Below are 17,567 nucleotides of genomic sequence, written 5' to 3'. Positions count from 1 at the left end.
TCCTGCCATCACACTCATGCATCCCGCACCCCCATCATTCACCCTTCCCCCCTGAGGGGTGGGTGTGCCCATCAGTGACTCCCCCTCCAAAGCACTGCCAACCAGGAAACCCCCTTTTGGGTAGTTACCTGCCCCCCCTTCAGTTCTGTGCACCTTTTGCCATCACTCCCTGCCCTCCCTGTGACACCAGATGGACTCATTCTACAATTTGCCTATCACGTCACGCATCTCCGTCATATAATAAGCATTCCTGAGTTGCGAAATGTGCACCCCATCATCCCTGAAAAGTAAAGGTTCCTCCAACCGTAGCCCCACATTAGCAACTACTTTAATGTCCTTTGAAGTACAAAAAACTCTCATTGTCCTGTTTAGTTTTCTTCAGGTTTTTTTCACCGCAGCATATTTCACTGCCCCTTTCCATATTCTTTGTGGCACAAATTCAGTTCACACAATGAATGTCCCCGTCAGATTCTGTTTCATGACCTCCAGATCCCTCTACATCTGCTGCAGGATTGCCAAACCCAACAATCGTATCAAGTCATTTTCGCCCAGATGAAGGACCAACAAATCGGTACATCCTCTTGCAATATTATTTTTCTCAGCCAATGCACCTCATGATGACTGCTTTTCAGACCCAGGTTGCGGCCGTATACCTATCGATCTGCATATCTGGCTGCCCAATGTACAAACGAGTGTCCAACTATCCAGGTGACAGTCTTGGCCCCTGGGCCACCCATACAATCTATGACAAGAAAAATATGTTAGTGTACCACATATTGCTCCCTCTACCTTCTTCACAGTCCCTAACTGTTCCCCAAACAAATCAAAGCATATTTTTGCACATATCTCTCGCAGCACCTGGACCGCCACCTCCCAATTTGCCGGATTCTGTGCCATGACCAGCCCAGGCGTGCTGCAGCCATAGCTGCCCCAATTCGGAAGAGTGTGTGCCATATCTAGCAGGGTCCCTACCCAAATGCCTTACTGCCATGTGCAACACCACCATCAAGTGAAACGCAGTCAACCTCTCCTTGGACGCAGGACAAAATATTTCACCCGACGGCCTTCTTGACCTGTTCAAGAAAATTCGCCATTCTCGCACCAGGCATGCTTCCTTGCATCCACTCTCATTCAACCACACCTGTTTACCCCTTCCTACTTGATCTGTTTTAGAATGTCCCTTTCAAATCCCCAATCGATCTCCGTCCAGTCTTGTTTCCTCGTATGTTTCCCCCGCCACCTTATGCCGAACAACTCAGAAACCCGAAACACTCCCAAAAACATCCACACCATACATAAACGAAAAACTGAAACCTCTTAACCATCATAACAACAACTGGGCAACATTCCCAGCAAACTCTGCAATAAGTCAAGTGTAATTGCCTCCCGTGGCGCCCCCCCTGTCCCTTCACCCCTCTCTTGTCCCCAACCCTTTAGCATCCTGCTGAGGAGCTCATCCTTCGCACGGTCAAACCCCATGTACAAATTACTGTAAAAGGAGATCCCTGCCAATTTCCCTCCTATTGTCGTCTGCGACAAACTCTTATCAATGCAACGTAGAACAAAATGTATCACTCCCTGTTCAGTTTCTTGATGGGACATGTTCCATGTATCCACGGTCCAGCCAATAAAGGATCCAAATTCAGCCCAAGCCAGCCTATAGCTGTGCCTCGTAGATTCTGCTATAGACTTCTCAACCAGGACAATCACTCTCACTCCCCACATTCCCAGATGCCATCCAGCAGCTCTGTCTTGCATGCATCCGCTCCAGGTGCCAGTCGTCTGAATCGCCGCCACTGCGAATGAGACAAAGCATCAGCAATGTCATTACTTGCCCCTGGAACATGCTTCTCCCGAAAAACTACATTAAATTGCAGGCATTTCAGCATGAAACTACGTAGCCGCTACAAGACCCTCAAATCCTTAGCTTTCTGTTTGTTCACTAGCTCAACTACCATCATGTTGTCTACATGGAACAGCACCAACCTATTCTAAAATTCTGGGCCCCACACAGCTAAAGCCACCAGCAACTGAAAACAATCTAGGAAAGCTATGCTCCTCCCATGTTTCACCCAATGGCCCGGCCATTCTACAGAGTACCATTGACCATCCCAGTAGACGCCAAAACCAGAAGCCCCTGCTGCATCAAATAACAATTTAACTTGCCAGATCGTCCTGTCTTCCACAAAGTCCAGGGACACCCCAATAAAGTCAGTCAAAAATGTCTGCCATACTCTCAAATCCGTTCTGACACCCAACGAAATCCTGACTCTGTGGTGTGCTAGCACTGCCCCAGACATGGCTATGCCGAGGAGTCGGCAAAACGTCCTCCCAGCTTTCACTACCCGGCAAGCAAAATTCAAGAAACCCATGAGTTGTTGTACCATCATCAAATCAAACTTCTTTTCACCAATCACCCATAGCAGGAAAGCCTGGATTTCCATCACCTTCCCAACGGGCAACCTGGCTAACCAACGGACCGAGTCCAGCTCGATACCCAGGAACGTCAATCTACAGCTGGACCCAGCTGTTTTCTCTGGCTTAGGGGAACCCCAAAACACTGCACTCTGGTCTGAAATTGTTGCAACGCCTTCCCACAATCTCCTGAATGTCCTCTGCCGATGAATAAGAAATCATCCAGGTAATGAGACACTTCCCTATGACCACTTATCTTCATGAATGCCCACTGCAGGAATGTGTGTAACATCTCAAACAAAGTGCAAGAGATTGCAAAGCCCATTGGTAAGACCTTGTCTATGAAAATGGCCCCTTCAAACTGCATCCCCAGCAACGAGAAATCCACAGGATGTATAGGCAGTAAACTGAAAGCTGATTTCACATCACATTTAGCCATTTCCACTCCCTGCAAACACAACCATACTAGGTGGATCACGTCATCTATTGAGGCATACATCACCCTTGAATCCTCCTCCGCAATGAAGTCGTTGACGGACTTCCCTTCTGGCCAGGATAAGTGGTGTATCATCCTATACTCACCTGGCTCTTTCTAAGGGACCACCCCTAGAGGTGAAATAAACAAGTCTTCTACCGGCCAGTCAACAAACGGGCCTGCTATCCTGCCTTCTTCAACTTCTTTTCTCAGTTTTGCTGCTACCACTACAGGCAACTCGCTGGCTGATTTTAAATTTTCTGCCCACCTTCTTTCTCTAGGGCTCTGATATCCCACCCGGAAACCTTCAGTAAACCCACATTGGAACTTCAGTGCAGCTTCTCTATCTGGGTACTCTTAGAGCCACGGGCCCATGGCCTCGATCCTAACTGGGGTAGGAGCCCTTTGGCCCAGCCTATCCTCTGCCCTTTGTGGCCCACCACTGCTCTGACGGTGTAGCCAAGGTGAAATACTGCGTGAGCGTGAGTCTTCCCCCACATTTATAGCATTCATGCTTAAATTTGCAGGGGCATCTTGAAAAGAAACCCTGATGAAGTTCCAATTGGCTCCTGTGGTGGCCCCACCCTGCTTAGGTGATGGACCTGTATTTCCCATACTAGCATTACTCCCTTCCACCCCAGCCTGGGTGAGATGCGCCGAAAAAGACCAATACATCACCGGCAGCCCACTGGCTGTGTGTGTAGATACAGACGACTGCCTGAATGGCATCCATTGTATCCACAACTCCTGGTCTACTTTGCCCCATGGTTTTTCCGGGTTAATGCTAATCCTAGCCCTAAACTCCTCATCATAACTTAACCACGCAAAATCCCCAAAATGCATCTGGGCCTTCCTGATGATATCCATGTATTTTAACAAAGCTATGGCCCTGTCGATGTGCTTCTTGCAATAAAACCTTGCGTATATTAGAAACGCTCAGGCCCAGTGCTCCATGTTCACTGAAACCCTGGGCCTCCTTGTGAGTTCCCACTCTTTTTCTTTGGAGCCTTCCTTTGCTTGGATCTCTCTATTTAATAGCTTGAAGACATCCACATATTCGTGACTCCAAATCCTGCCTCTCGTTTTGTCCGATAAGTGAGACCCTAACGGCATGGCCAGACCCATCCATATAAGGTAGTTTTTTGTGATATTTGTCCTCCCCTGTGCCCTCTTTTCCCTCTATCCCTTTAAGTTTGTCGGTCTGGACACTCGCTACCACCAACCTCTTTGCCCCAGCGTCTTATTCCACTGTCGCTGGTGCCGTTGGTGTGCATGGCAGCACCCTCGTGTCCCTCACATCACCTTTGAGCCTTTTCCGCCCCCTGCCCACACAATCGTACTAGGCGGATCGTGTCATCTACTGAGGCATACATCACCCTTGAATCCTCCTCCGCAATGAAGTCGTTGACAGATTTCCCTTCTGGCCAGGCTGAGTGGTGTATCATCCTATACTTACCTGGCTCTTTCTAAGGGACCACCCCTAGAGGTGAAATAATCAAGTCTTCTACCGGCCAGTCGACAAACGGGCCTGCTATCCTGCCTTCTTCAACTTCTGTTCTCAGTTTTGCTGCTACCACTACAGGCAAGTCTCTGGCTGATAAAAAAAATTCTGCCCACTTTCTTTCTCTAGGGCCCTGAGATCCCACCCGGAAACCTTTGGTAAACCCCCTGTTGGACTTGGCCCTTCTGGCAGGTTCACCCCTAAACTTTTTGCTTTTAATGGTGACCTGGTGATGGTGATTTTTGGGGTTCTGCGCACTTTCACTGTGTCCCAGTGGAAAGTGCGTGCGCACTCTGAGTGCATGGAGTAAGGTTGGCCTGCCCTCCCATAGGAATGCATTGGGAATGTCTGTGTCCCTGGTAGTTCCTGATGCGTGAGGTGTGCATGCTCGAGTTTGGTATGTGCGAACTCATGTGATTGAATGCTTCGCAGTGATGTATGTGGCATGAGTGTGTCTTGTGCGGAAGTGCCACTTCTAGGAGTTGGCATATTAGTATAAAATATGCCTGGCGTGTGATTGGCTGGAGCTGGCTGGTGAGCCTGGCTCCAGGAAGTCTGGATGGGTCTGCCCGGTGGAGAGTGTGAGATTAGCATGCTGATGGCTGGGGAGGGCTGCACCTGGTTCCTGAATGGGCTGGGCTTCCCCACACAATGCTGGCTCCGCCCCCTGTGGTGCGACTGAGGACCCTAGTCCTGCCAGTGAATGAAAAGGGTGATTGAGCACATCAAGAGTGCTCACCAACCAGCTGCGACTGGTTTCTCCCCTCACCCTGTGCCAGAACAAAGGATTTACTAGTATAAAAAGGGGCTGTGTCCCCTTAGAGGTTGTTCTCTTCCAGGATCCTGAGGGGGCTGCTGCTGTTGCTGGGCAGGAGGACCGCCACTTGGATTGTCTCCCTGCCTGGAGACCCAGTGAGCTGGCTCTGGGCCCAGCCCTGCCCCCCTGAAGAACTTTGCTGGACTTTTGTGTTTCCTGCTAGCGCCTGGGAGCGCTATACTTTCACCCCCACCAGCGCCTAGAAGCGCTTGCATATTCCTCCTAGCGCCTGGGAGCGCTTTGTTCTGCTTCTAGCGCTTAAGAGCGCTTTATTGTGGCTTGTAGCGCTTGGGGAGCGCTTTATTTGTAAAAGCCGGTGCCCGCCCGGCATTGGACCCGTTTTGCCGATTTTCGGCGCATTGCCCCTCTTTGGCTGCGTTAGTTATTTATCGACGAGTGCCCACCTCAATTTAATATTATTGAAGAAGAGCCGGTGCCCACCCGGCATTTGCTGCTTATCCCCCGCCGGGCCGCCGCGCTGCCTGCGACGACCCGGAAGCAGCTAGTTGGCTGGCCAATAGCAGCGTGGCCCTGTGAGGAAAGGCGGAAGTCCCGCCCTGCAGCCGCCACGAGGAAGGCAGCCGGCGTCTCTCCCTCCCCCCGGGGCTCCCAAGTGCGAGGGAGAGCCCCAGAGAGCGCAGGAACAGTGCCGGGAGAGCCCAGAGAGAGCCGCCGCCACACTGAGAAGCCGGTGAGTGCACGGGCCGTTTAGAGACAGGGGGGACGTCGGGGCACATTGCCAGTGCCCACCCCCCTCCAGTGTGAAGCGCCTATAGAGGCTCAGGTGCATAGCTTCAGTTTAGAGCCCGAGAGGCTCTTGGGGGGCAGTCATTTGTTTAGAGCCGAGCCAGGCTCAGAGTGCCCATTACCGTCAAAGCAAGAGGGAGGCGTCGGGGCACATTACCAGTGCCCGCCCCCCCCGTGGTGTTACTCCTGCTCCGGGAGCATTTGATCATTTTTAGCCCATGAAGGGCTCAGGGGGGCATCTTAGAGTTAGAGCCACAAGAGGCTCTTAAGTGTCGCATTCTGTTTCGTGCCCTGAGAGGCTCCACGTGGCATCACTTTGTTTTCGAGCCTAGGAGAGGCTCCAGGGGCATTTCTTGTTCTACAGCCCTGAGAGGGGCTCTTGAGTGCCCACATTGTGTTAAGAGCCTGAGAGGCTCTGGAGGGCCATTCTGTTTGGTTAGAGCCATGAGGCTCTTGGGGGACACAATTGCGGTGTGCAGAGCCTGAGAGGCTCCAACGTTGTCCCCACCATCATTGCTTCACAGCTGCCCAGCACTTCGTGGGCAGATGCCACGTTTAGGCCTTGACACTGGGACACAGGGCATCCTAGCCCTAGAGAGGCCAGTTGGCCTAGGGACAGTCACAGGTGGTGACTAATGTGAATTTCTGCGCAATTGTGTTTTCTTTCCTACACCTCTGAATGTTGTTATGCATCATTTGTTATGTACTTATACCCCTACAGGTAATGTGATACTTAAGTGATTATTCTTGCTAGTACAGGTGGTGCTAGTGAGGTCCCGGTTCCCTGCGTGACCTGTTCCTAAGGTGGTTAGGATTGCGTAGGTGGTACTTACCGGTTACCAGTAGTTACTGGTTGTGTGCTTTATGTTTTATTTTGTGCTACATTGATTAATATTCCATGTTCTAAGTGCTAATTGTACCTAGTGCTAAGTTCTAAAAGTGCTGATTCCTGACAGTGGTCCATGTGGCCCTGTCTTGTACATATCCCCTGTAAATTCTGCCCGTGCCTGTTAGCACATTGTAAAGTGTGTGTTTTATCTAATGTGTTTTGGTATAATACAAAGGCTATTTTTATATATAACCTTGTGTGGAGTTCCCTTTGTGGTGGGCCTTGGGTGTTGTTGCTGGGGTGCATGCGCAAATACTTAACTCACATCGCCTCCAAGTTTAGCCTTGCTGCTCGCGCCACGTTACCTAGAGGGTGAGCAGGGCCTTTTTTTGGGGATTATTGTTTTTTGAAGCTCCATATTTGTTCTCCTGAAGGTATCATTGTTTAATTGTGTCCAGTACATTTGTTCCCCCGCCCTGCGCCCAGAGTTTGGTACCTGTGTCACGTGTGGTCAGGTTGAGGAATCAGGGGTGGTAGAAAATGCCTTACCAGTCTGAGGGGGGGGTTGTGTGTGGATGAATGGTGTGTTGCACTAGACAAGTGAGTGTGAGTTCTCTGGGATATAGAGCTTGCTGAATACCTTGTGAATTGTGAACTCCTGTGTTAAGCTCAGACCCCTAGGTTCCCTGTGTAATCTTGTCTCTAGAATGTCCTGCCAAGAAGGAGCCTATTTTTGATCTCAGTGATCTAGTTTGGTACAGTATGTAGGAGTTGGAAAGGTTCTGTAGAGAGAGAGACATAGGGGTGGATGGGTCAGATACTAAGTACGAACTTAGGAACTACCTGGTCCAATGGTGTAAGGAACAAAGGGATCTTGAGCGCAGTGAGGAAAGGGCCCGGGCCTCACACCAGGAGGGTGGTGCGTCTGTAGGGAGCCCTGAAGATTCAGAAGAGGAGGAAGAAGATGCCAGTACCTGGACGCCAGTAGAGAGTGAAGACCCCATAGGTAGGGAGTCCCTTGCTGGGTCCAGCGTAGGAGGCAGCGCCTCCTCCCTTTCCCTGTCCCCAGAGGAGTTAGAGGATAGGAGGAGAGAAAGGGAGCACCAGCTGGCTTTAGAAAAGCTCAGGTTAGAGCATGCCCAGGCTATGGCACAGCTGGGCGTTAGAAAGCAACAGCTAGAGACTGAGAGGGTCTTAGCGCAGGAAAGGATAGAGGAGGCTGAGAGGGCCTCCACCAGAGGCAAAGTAGCTCTGGAGGGTAGACTATCCCCTGCGCGCAGTTTTAATTTTCTGGAATCCCCAGGGCGGGTTGAGTCCAGTGGTGGCAGCTATATAGAGCCCAGTGCGAGCAGTCCCACTCCCAGTTCCCAGAGTATGGTACCTGTTTCCCAGGAAGAGGTGTATAGGTTGAAATTCAGGGTCAGTAGGAAGCTGTCTCACCAGTCTTGGGAGGAGTTTGAGGATGAATGTTGTAGAACACTGTGGGCTTGGGTAGAGGTTCACACTGACTCTGATTTTGACACACTGCTTAATATGGTTTTCAAAGAGCAGGTGCTCAGTTGTTGTTCAACAGGGTTGCGCCAACACCTGTTGGGGTGTGGATTGTTTGATGCATGTGAGCTTGCAGATGAAGCAGACCGCTGGGAAAGGGCTAGATGTTCTCTAGAGTCATTAGTGATTGACTCCAAAAGTAGTGGTTCAGGTATCCTCCAGCCCAGTGTGGTGGTGGAGGCTCAGTGTAGCCCAGCTATGTCCCAGGATAGCGAGGAGGGTGTAGGGGCTCACTGCCTGGCTCAGTGGAGCAGGAGTGAGAGGGAGACCGAGGTTCCCCAGACGCCCGAAGCCCTGCCTCAGGACTTAGATGGTTTCTTGAGGGAACACCAGGTTGGGGACCTAGACTGTCCTGTTAGTCCATGTGAGGAAGATCTCCTAGTGTCTAGGGAACCTGGAGCATCTGTAACTAGAGCTCCAGGGGTTCCAGTGTATGGCAGTGCTACTACAGGAGGGAGTGCACAGAAGTCCGAAGTGAGGAGTGATCGGGGATGAGTTTCCCAGTGGATGCACCAGTGGACCAGGGACTAGCCAGTTGGGCTAGATCTTCTTGGGGTGGACCCGGGTGGCGCCACTTCTGGTCTGTGGGATCTTCACGCACTGTCAGGTGGACAGGGGACAGGAGATCTGTGCCAGACAGACAGTCACACAACATATGTGTCATTTGTTAGCCTCAGGGGGATGGTGTGTGAATCCCCAGAAGTCCTGGAGTGCCAGGCAATTGTTCGACCAAAGGTTTTAGACCAGAGGTTGGGAGGCCAGGTTCAGGATCAGCCTGACCTGAAGGGTAGGACGACTGTAACCAGTGTCCTGACTGGTTCTTCTTCCAGAGGAACCTCTCCAGTTAAGAGAGGGCAGACCTCTGCAAGGGGGTGCAGAGGGTGGGAGAGCCCACCTCTGACCCCGGTGCAACCTGAGGGGTTAAACCCTGGGTTGGAGTGGCGTTGTAAGGGTACCCCTCGCAGGAGGAGGAGGAACCCTAGAAGAAGAGGTAGGGGGAGCAGAGCCTTCCCTGAGACTCCTGGTCTGCCTGAGGGTGTAGACCTTAGGCTGGAGAACCAGTGGCAGTCTAGTCCTGTCTTGCAGACAAGAAGAGTGGAGAATGGCTACTATGTGCCAGTGGTTACTACCCCCCACTCTGCGAATAGGCAAGGACCGGTGGCACCTGGGTGGCTCACGGCCCGGTCTTGGCCGCGGACAGCTCGGGAGTACCAGTGGGGTAGTCCAGTAGGTCCAGACAGTGTTTTTAGAAGGAACCCCATGGGTTCACCGTGGCGTAGAACAGGAGGGTGTCCCTGCAGTTGCGGGCCCACGTCCGTGTTCTATCGCCCCAAGCAGGAAAGTACATCACGGTGGTGATTGGTCTCCCCTGCATTTTGACTGGAAGGGGGTTGTGTTGGACTTGGCCCTTCTGGCAGGTTCAACCCTAAACTTTTTGCTTTTAATGGTGACCTGGTGATGGTGATTTTTGGGGTTCTGCGCACTTTCACTGTGTCCCAGTGGAAAGTGTGTGTGCACTCTGAGTGCATGGATTAAGGTTGGCCTGTCCTCCCATAGGAATGCATGGGGAATGTCTGTGTCCCTGGTAGTTTCTGATGCGTGAGGTGTGCATGCTCGAGTTTGGTATGTGCAAACTTGTGTGATTGAATGCTTCGCAGTGATGTATGTGGCATGAGTGAGTCTTGTGCTTAAGTGCCACTTCTAGGAGTTGGCATATTAGTGTAAAATATGCCTGGCGTTTGATTGGCTGGAGCTGGCTGGTGAGCCTGGCTCCAGGAAGTCTGGATGGGTCTGCCCGGTGTTGAGTGTGAGATTATCATGCTGATGGCTGGGGAGGGCTGCACCTGGTTCCTGAATGGGCTGGGCTTCCCCACACAATGCTGGCTCCGCCCCTTGTGGTGCGACTGAGGACCCTAGTCCTGCCAGTGAATGAAAAGGGTGATTGAGCACATCAAGAGTGCTCACCAACCAGCTGCGACTGGTTTCTCCCCTCCCCCTGTGCCAGAACAAAGGATTTACTAGTACAAGAAGGGGCTGTGTCCCCTTAGAGGTTGTTCTCTTCCAGGATCCTGAGGTGGATGCTGCTGTTGCTGGGCAGGAGGACCGCCACTTGGATTGTCTCCCTGCCTGGAGACCCAGTGAGCTGGCTCTGGGCCCAGCCTTGCCCCCCTGAAGAACTTTGCTGGACTTTTGTGTTTCCTGCTAGCGCCTGGGAGCGCTATACTTTCACCCCACCCAGCGCCTAGAAGCGCTTGCATATTCCTCCTAGTGCCTGGGAGTGCTTTGTTCTGCTTCTAGCGCTTAAGAGCGCTTTATTGTGGCTTGTAGCGCTTGGGGAGCGCTTTACTTGTAAAAGCCGGTGCCCACCCGGCATTGGACCCGTTTTGCCGATTTTCGGCACATTGCCCCTCTTTGGCTGCGTTAGTTATTTATCTACGAGTGCCCACCTCGATTTAATATTATTGAAGAAGAGCCGGTGCCCACCCGGCATTGGCTGCTTATCCCCCGCCGGGCCGCCGCGCTGCCTGCGACCACCCGGAAGCAGCTAGTTTGCTGGCCAATAGCAGTGCGGCCCTGTGAGGAAAGGCGCAAGTCCCGCCCTGCAACCACGACGAGGAAGGCAGCCGGCATCTCTCCCTCCCCCGGGACTCCCAAGTGCGAGGGAGAGCCCCAGAGAGCGCAGGAAGAGTACCGGGAGAGCCCAGAGATTGCCTCCGCCGCACAGAGAAGCCGATGAGTGCACAGGCCACTTAGAGAGAGGGGGGATGTGGGGGCACATTGCCGGTGCCCGCCCCCCCTCCAGTGTGAAGCGCCTATTGAGGCTCAGGTGCATAGCTTCGGTTTAGAGCCCGAGAGGCTCTTGGGGGGCAGTCATTTGTTTAGAGCCGAGCCAGGCTCAGAGTCCCCATTACCGTCAGAGCAAGAGGGAGGCGTCGGGGCACATTGCCGGTGCCCGCCCCCGTGGTGTTACTCCTGCTCCAGGAGCATTTGATCATTTTTAGCCCACAAAGGGCTCAGGGGGCATCCTAGAGTTAGAGCCACGAGAGGCTCTTAAGTGTCGCATTCTGTTTCGAACGCTGAGAGGCTCCAGGTGGCATCACTTTGTTTTCGAGCCTAGGAGAGGCTTCAGGGGCATTTCTTGTTCTACAGCCCTGAGAGGGGCTCTTGAGTGCCCACATTGTGTTTAAGAGCCTGAGAGGCTCCGGAGGGCCATTCTGTTTGGTTAGAGCCATGAGGCTCTTGGGGGACACAAGTGCGGTGTGCAGAGCCTGAGAGGCTCCAACGTTGTCCCCACCATCATTGCTTCACAGCTGCCCAGCACTTCGTGGGCAGCTGCCACGTTTAGGCCTTGACACTGGGACACAGGGCATCCTAGTCCTAGAGAGGCCAGTTGGCCTAGGGACAGTCACAGGTGGTGACTAATGTGAATTTCTGCGCAATTGTGTTTTCTTTCCTACACCTCTGAATGTTTTTATGCATCATGTGTTATGTGCTTATACCCCTACAGGTATTGTGATACTTAGGTGGTTCTTCTTGCTGATACAGGTGGTGCTAGTGAGGTCCCGGTTCCCTGCGTGACCTGTTCCTAAGGTGGTTAGGATTGCGTAGGTGGTACTTACCGGTTACCAGTAGTTACTGGTTGTGTGCTTTATGTTCTTTTTTGTGCTACAGTGATTTATATTCCATGTTCTAAGTGCTAATTCTACCTAGTGCTAAGTTCTAAAAGTGCAGATTCCTGACAGTGGTCCATGTGGCCCTGTCTTGTACATTTCCCCTGTAAATTCTGCCCGTGCCTGTTGGCACATTGTAAAGTGTGTGTTTTATCTAATGTGTTTTGGTATAATACAAAGGCTATTTTTATATATAACCTTGTGTGGAGTTCCCTTTGTGGTGGGCCTTGGGTGTTGTTGTTGGGGTGCATGCGCAAATACTTAACTCACATCGCCTCCAAGTTTAGCCTTGCTGCTCGCACCACGTTACCTAGAGGGTGAGCAGGGGTTATCTTGGTGTGTAGCTCCCTTGCCCTGACTTAGGAGTGGTGGTCTCTGACTGACTCTGGCGCAAGCCCTGGCCAGCCAGGGATCCCATTTCTAACAGCCCCATTAAATCTCCAGTGCAGCTTCTCTTTCTGGGTACTTCGAGAGCCACGGGCCCATGGCCTTAATCCTCACTGGAGTAGGAGCCCTTTGGCCCAGCCTGTCCTCTGCCCTTAGTGGCCCGCCACTGCTCTGACGGCATAGCCAAGGTGAAATACTGTGTGAGCACGAGTCTTCCCCCACATTTAGATCTTTCCCTTAAATTTGCAGAGGTGTCTTGAACAAAAACCCTTGTTGAAGTTCGAACAGGCTCCTGTGGTGCAGCCCCCCTGCTTAGGTGATGGACCTGTATTTCTCATTCTACCGTTACTCCCTTCCCGCCTCAGCCTGGGTGGGATGTGCCGGAAAAGACCGATACCTCACTGGCAGGCCATTGGCTGTGTGTGCAGATGCAGACAAGTGTGTGAATGGCATCCACTGCATCCACAACTCCTTGTCTACTTCACCCCATTGTTTGTCCAGGTTAATGCTGATCCTAGCCCTAAATTCCTCATCATAACTTAACCACGCAAACCCCTCAAAATGCATCTGGGCCTTTCTGATGATATCCATGTATTTTAACAAAGCTATGGCCCTGTCGAGGTGCTTTGTTGTGTGGCGTTTAGAACTCCCAGTGAATTTTCCCGATTCATGCCCTTATATATGTCATAGAAATCAATCCCTTATTTAGGCATAGGCCATGCAACCCAAATACAGGCATGGCTACTTCCACCAAACATCACAATGATTTCTTGGACAATTGGCTTAAGCAGTTAGGGAACTTCCCCTTGCTTGAATATTGATTTGTCCAAGAACTCATGTACTTTGCAAAGAACAACTATTCCCTAGGGGTTCTTTCCTGACGTTCATATGCCTGACTTTACGTCAAACTATGGCATTCCTAAACACCTTCAAGGTATAAATATACCTTCACTTGCTATGGCAAACTACGGTGGTTCGGAGCAGTTTGACTATCTAATTTCCCGACGCAGCTCGCTACAGCGGGTGCCGAAGGAAGCTGACCCTCCAGCTGACGCACTGATCAAGAGGCTGCCCTTCTCTCGCTGAGAATCCAGCTCCGGTGTTTCCAAGCTCCCATTGCGGGGTGTTGGGAAATCGAGTCCCGAGACTGAGATACCAGACCTCCTTCATTCTAACTAAGTTATGGAGCTGATTAGAACCTTGAGAAACCTTGGGTAGAATCTTGGCAAAAACAACTAAACCTATGCTACACAATACTTACTTCTTCCCGCGTACTAGACTTAGGTTAGGTACATTGGGGTAGGGGTATTTAGAAGCACCAGTTGAGTATTTTTAGTCAATGTTATTTATGTATGTATTTTTATATGGCTTAGAAACCATACAATGCTTTTACAGTATTATTTTATAATACTATTCTCACTGTACGCATTATACTTTGCAGTCTGCTTAACAATTGTAGCAGTTCACTTCTCTTGTATGAGAAAGAAGACTGTTCAATAAACCTTTTTATTGAAAATGCCTGTCTCTCTATTTCTCTACAACTCTGTTGAAAAGAAGCATGCACGATTGACTGAGTGAAATACTTATCTATTGTTTCTACGACTCTGAGAGATATATTTCTTATTCTTGGGAAACAAAGTTGTCATGTTTATGCGGTTGTCAGAAACAAATCTCTTCTTGTGATTTCGAGAAAGTTTCTAGTAACCTCTGAGCTAGCTGGCACTCACTATTAAGTTTAGCATATTCGATAGAGACCTAGTCGACCTCAGTACTACGGCTAATGTATAGGATATATTATTCCAATGCACAGAGCCTGTTGGGAATATAGGAACAACACTACAGCTTCTTGCAATAAAACCTTGCACACATTAGAAGCGCTGAGGTTCAGTGCTCCATGTTCACTGGAACCCTGGGCCTCCTTGTGAGTTCCCACTCTTCTTCTTTGGAGCCCTCCTTTACTTGGATCTCTCTATTTAAGAGCTTGAAAACATCCACACATTCGTGCCTCCAAATCCTGCCTCTTGTTTTGTCCGATAAGTGGGACCCTAACGGCATGGCCTCTTTACCCTCTACCCCTTCAAGTTTGTTGGTCTGGACACTCGCTACCACCAATCTCTTTGCCCCAGCGTCTTTTTCCCCTGTCGCTGGTACAGCCGGTGTGCATGGTAGCACCCTCGTGTCCCTAACCGATCCTTCTCCCACACCCACCGACCGGCAGGCTTTCTTCTGCCCCTATTTTGGACCGCCATCCCAAACAGCCCACTAATCGTCCTCACCTGTCAGGTTTCATTGTGGTTCTCCATCTTTTCCTTTGGCGCTTCTTTTCTTCAGATTGCCCAACCTCGACTTGCCTTTGGCTGCAGAGGCCTCCTTCAAAACACCAAGGTGTCTGGTTTCCTTTCCCCCACCACCCGCAGGTCTCACCATCACATCCCCCTCATCATGCAGTTCCCCTTCTTCCAGCTCATCACTCTCTTCGCCGTAATCCAATGGCAACTCAGACTCACACTCCGCAGGCGTCCACGACACTTCTCTGCACACCTTTCCTTTTCTTTGCAGGTGCACCACCACATTCCTCCGCACACGCCACCGATGCCCGCTCCCTCGTTGGAGGGAAGGCCACCGTGGAACCCACAGCTGCTTCCAGCAGGCGTCTTGGGACCATTTTGTGCCCCGCCGGCCACCCGGCCTTCTTGCCAGCCGCCGCCAGCTTGAAACCCCACAGGCTGCTCCAACCTGAGGGGGCCCTAGCACCATCAGGTCTCTCCGCCGTCATGGCTGTCCCTACCCCGGTGACTACCTTCCTCCACCCACACCCACTTGCCCCTAGACTCTGCCGCCCCTGCCTCCAGGTTGGCCCAAGCCTCCTCATCCGACGCGGGTGTGGGGGCCCCACAGCCGAGGTGTTGCAACCCTTCCCCTCCCTAAATACAAAAAGCTCCTCCCACCTGGCCTCAGACTCCTGTATAATACTACGCTGCTCCCTGATCTTGTCCTCCAGGGACATGCCCTACCATCTGGGCAGGATGGGCGGGGGCTTTGCCCCCCCCACCCATACCGCCTGTCCTCTCACCCTTGTGTGTCACATCCCCAGTCCCCCCGAGGCCTTCTGTGTCCTTGACTGGGGGGCCCAAGTTCCCCCACTCTGCTGTGAATTCTTTAATAGGGGCCTCCACATGAGATCAATGGGAGTGTCCTCCCATTGACCCACTTCATATCCCTGGTCTGCTCTATGCCAGGATAAATTGAGAGCCTGCATGCCTCCAGTTCCCCTCGCTCCTTCCAGCCTCTGTGCTCAATAAATCCCAACTCCCGGTCCCAGTGCAATGCCAGGCCAGCTCAGCAGGGCCCGCCCCCTCCCACTGCTCCTTGCAGGCTCAAGTGCTTCCCCAACGGCAGAGCGCTGCCATACTTGAAGCCCACCCAGTCTGCCTTCTTCCTGCAGGAGCCCGCGGGGACCAACCGCGGCCTCACTGAGTTGTGATGGCAGTCTCCAGCCCCTGCCCGGCGCTTGTAATGATGTCTCCTCTCTTTGATTGCATGTTGAATGCAGAACGCATTGTGGACTGAGACGCGCACCCCAACTACTCCAGGAAGGTACAACTGTGAGTCTGCACCTACAATCAAAGAGAGGAGACATCATTACAAAGTCTCTGCATTTAATTCAATTCCCAGATGTGCCCACGAGGTGTGGGCTTGATTGTTTCACGTCGGGTTTATTTATGAGGCTCTTCTCCAGTAAGAACTGTGAGGTCCTGATGAGAACTCCCTACCAATTAGGAGTTCGAAATGCGTAGACCGCTAGTTTTTACGCCATAAGATATCTAAATTTATAACAGTATTCAAAAAATTAAGCATCAGAAAAACGTATTTTCTATGGTTTTGTGTATCTATATTATCAAATTCTTACTGTAAATAGATCCTTTTCCTTGGGTGTGAGAGTGAATGTTTGAATGTGGAATGTGCTGACTGACTGTGAGGGATGAATGTTTTGGAATATGTACAGTTTTATTCACTATTCATTGTATGAATTGTTTTCGTATGTTGATTGTAGGGATTTGAAAAATTGTTCAAATGGTGTAAATTAACCAACAAATGTACTTTAAGTGAAAAATAAAAACAATGATTTATTCAGATTGAATTATAAGACTTGGACCCATAATTGGTTTAATTCCAATGTGTTGTGATAAATAAGAGGGATTGAGGATAACAGTATTGGCGATTGTTCAGTTTATTATTAGGTCAGTGGCTTGGCCTTACTGTTGGGAGCCCAAACCCAGTAGTGTTTTCTATGATACTGGGCCCTAGCTATATTTGTTTTATTTATTGTTTTTATTAATAAACTGTGCGATTACTTAAAATCTTTACAGTATAAAATACAATGAACTACAGTAAAATACGATGAAATACCCCCCCCTGTCGCGCCCAACTCCAAGTAAAACCGAGAGTGCAACCATATTATTAATATTATTATTAATTGGGTTTTGTAGAGCGCATAGTAACCCGTAAGCATCCCAGCGCTAAACCAAGACAGTCGAGAGAGTGGTGAGCCAGAGAGAAAAGGGAAATCAAGGGAAGAGGTGCATTTTCAAAAGTATCCTGAAACGGAGGTGGTCAGATTCCATCCTTAGTTTCCGGGGGAGGGAGTTCCATAGGCTGGCCGTGTTCACTGAGAATCGCTGCCCGCCTGTGCGGGCCTTTTTCACTCTGTGGACTGTGATAAGGCGTTCGTGATCTGAACTAAGGGATCTTGTGGCCTTATAGGGTGTGATGAAGTTTTTGAGGATGGGGGGGCCCTTGTCCTGCAAGAGTTTGTGAGCCAGGCAGAGAGCCTTGAACTTGACTCTTTCTCTTACTGGGAGCCAGTGCAGGAGTTTCAAAGCTGGTTTTGCCGAGGATCTGGCCGGAGTGTTGGTGAGAAGCCGGGCCGCGGCGTTTTGAATTCTTTGTAATTTATTGAAGGTGACTTCGGGAGCTCCCAGGTAGATGGCATTGCTGTAATCCAGCCTAGATAGAATAAGGCCTTGGATCAGCAGTTTGCGGGAGATGGGAGGGAGCTGGGGGGGATTTTCCTGACTGATCTAAGAAGCTCAAAACAAATCCCAGCGTTTTTTTTTAGCTTGGGTTTTGAAGGACAGGTCTTCCTCTAGCCAGATTCCCAGGCTCTTAATCTC

Source organism: Lissotriton vulgaris, chromosome 2_1 (genome assembly GCF_964263255.1).
Source record: "Lissotriton vulgaris chromosome 2_1, aLisVul1.2, whole genome shotgun sequence".
Classification (NCBI taxonomy): Eukaryota; Metazoa; Chordata; class Amphibia; order Caudata; family Salamandridae; genus Lissotriton; species Lissotriton vulgaris.
This window is presented reverse-complemented; position numbering follows the sequence as displayed.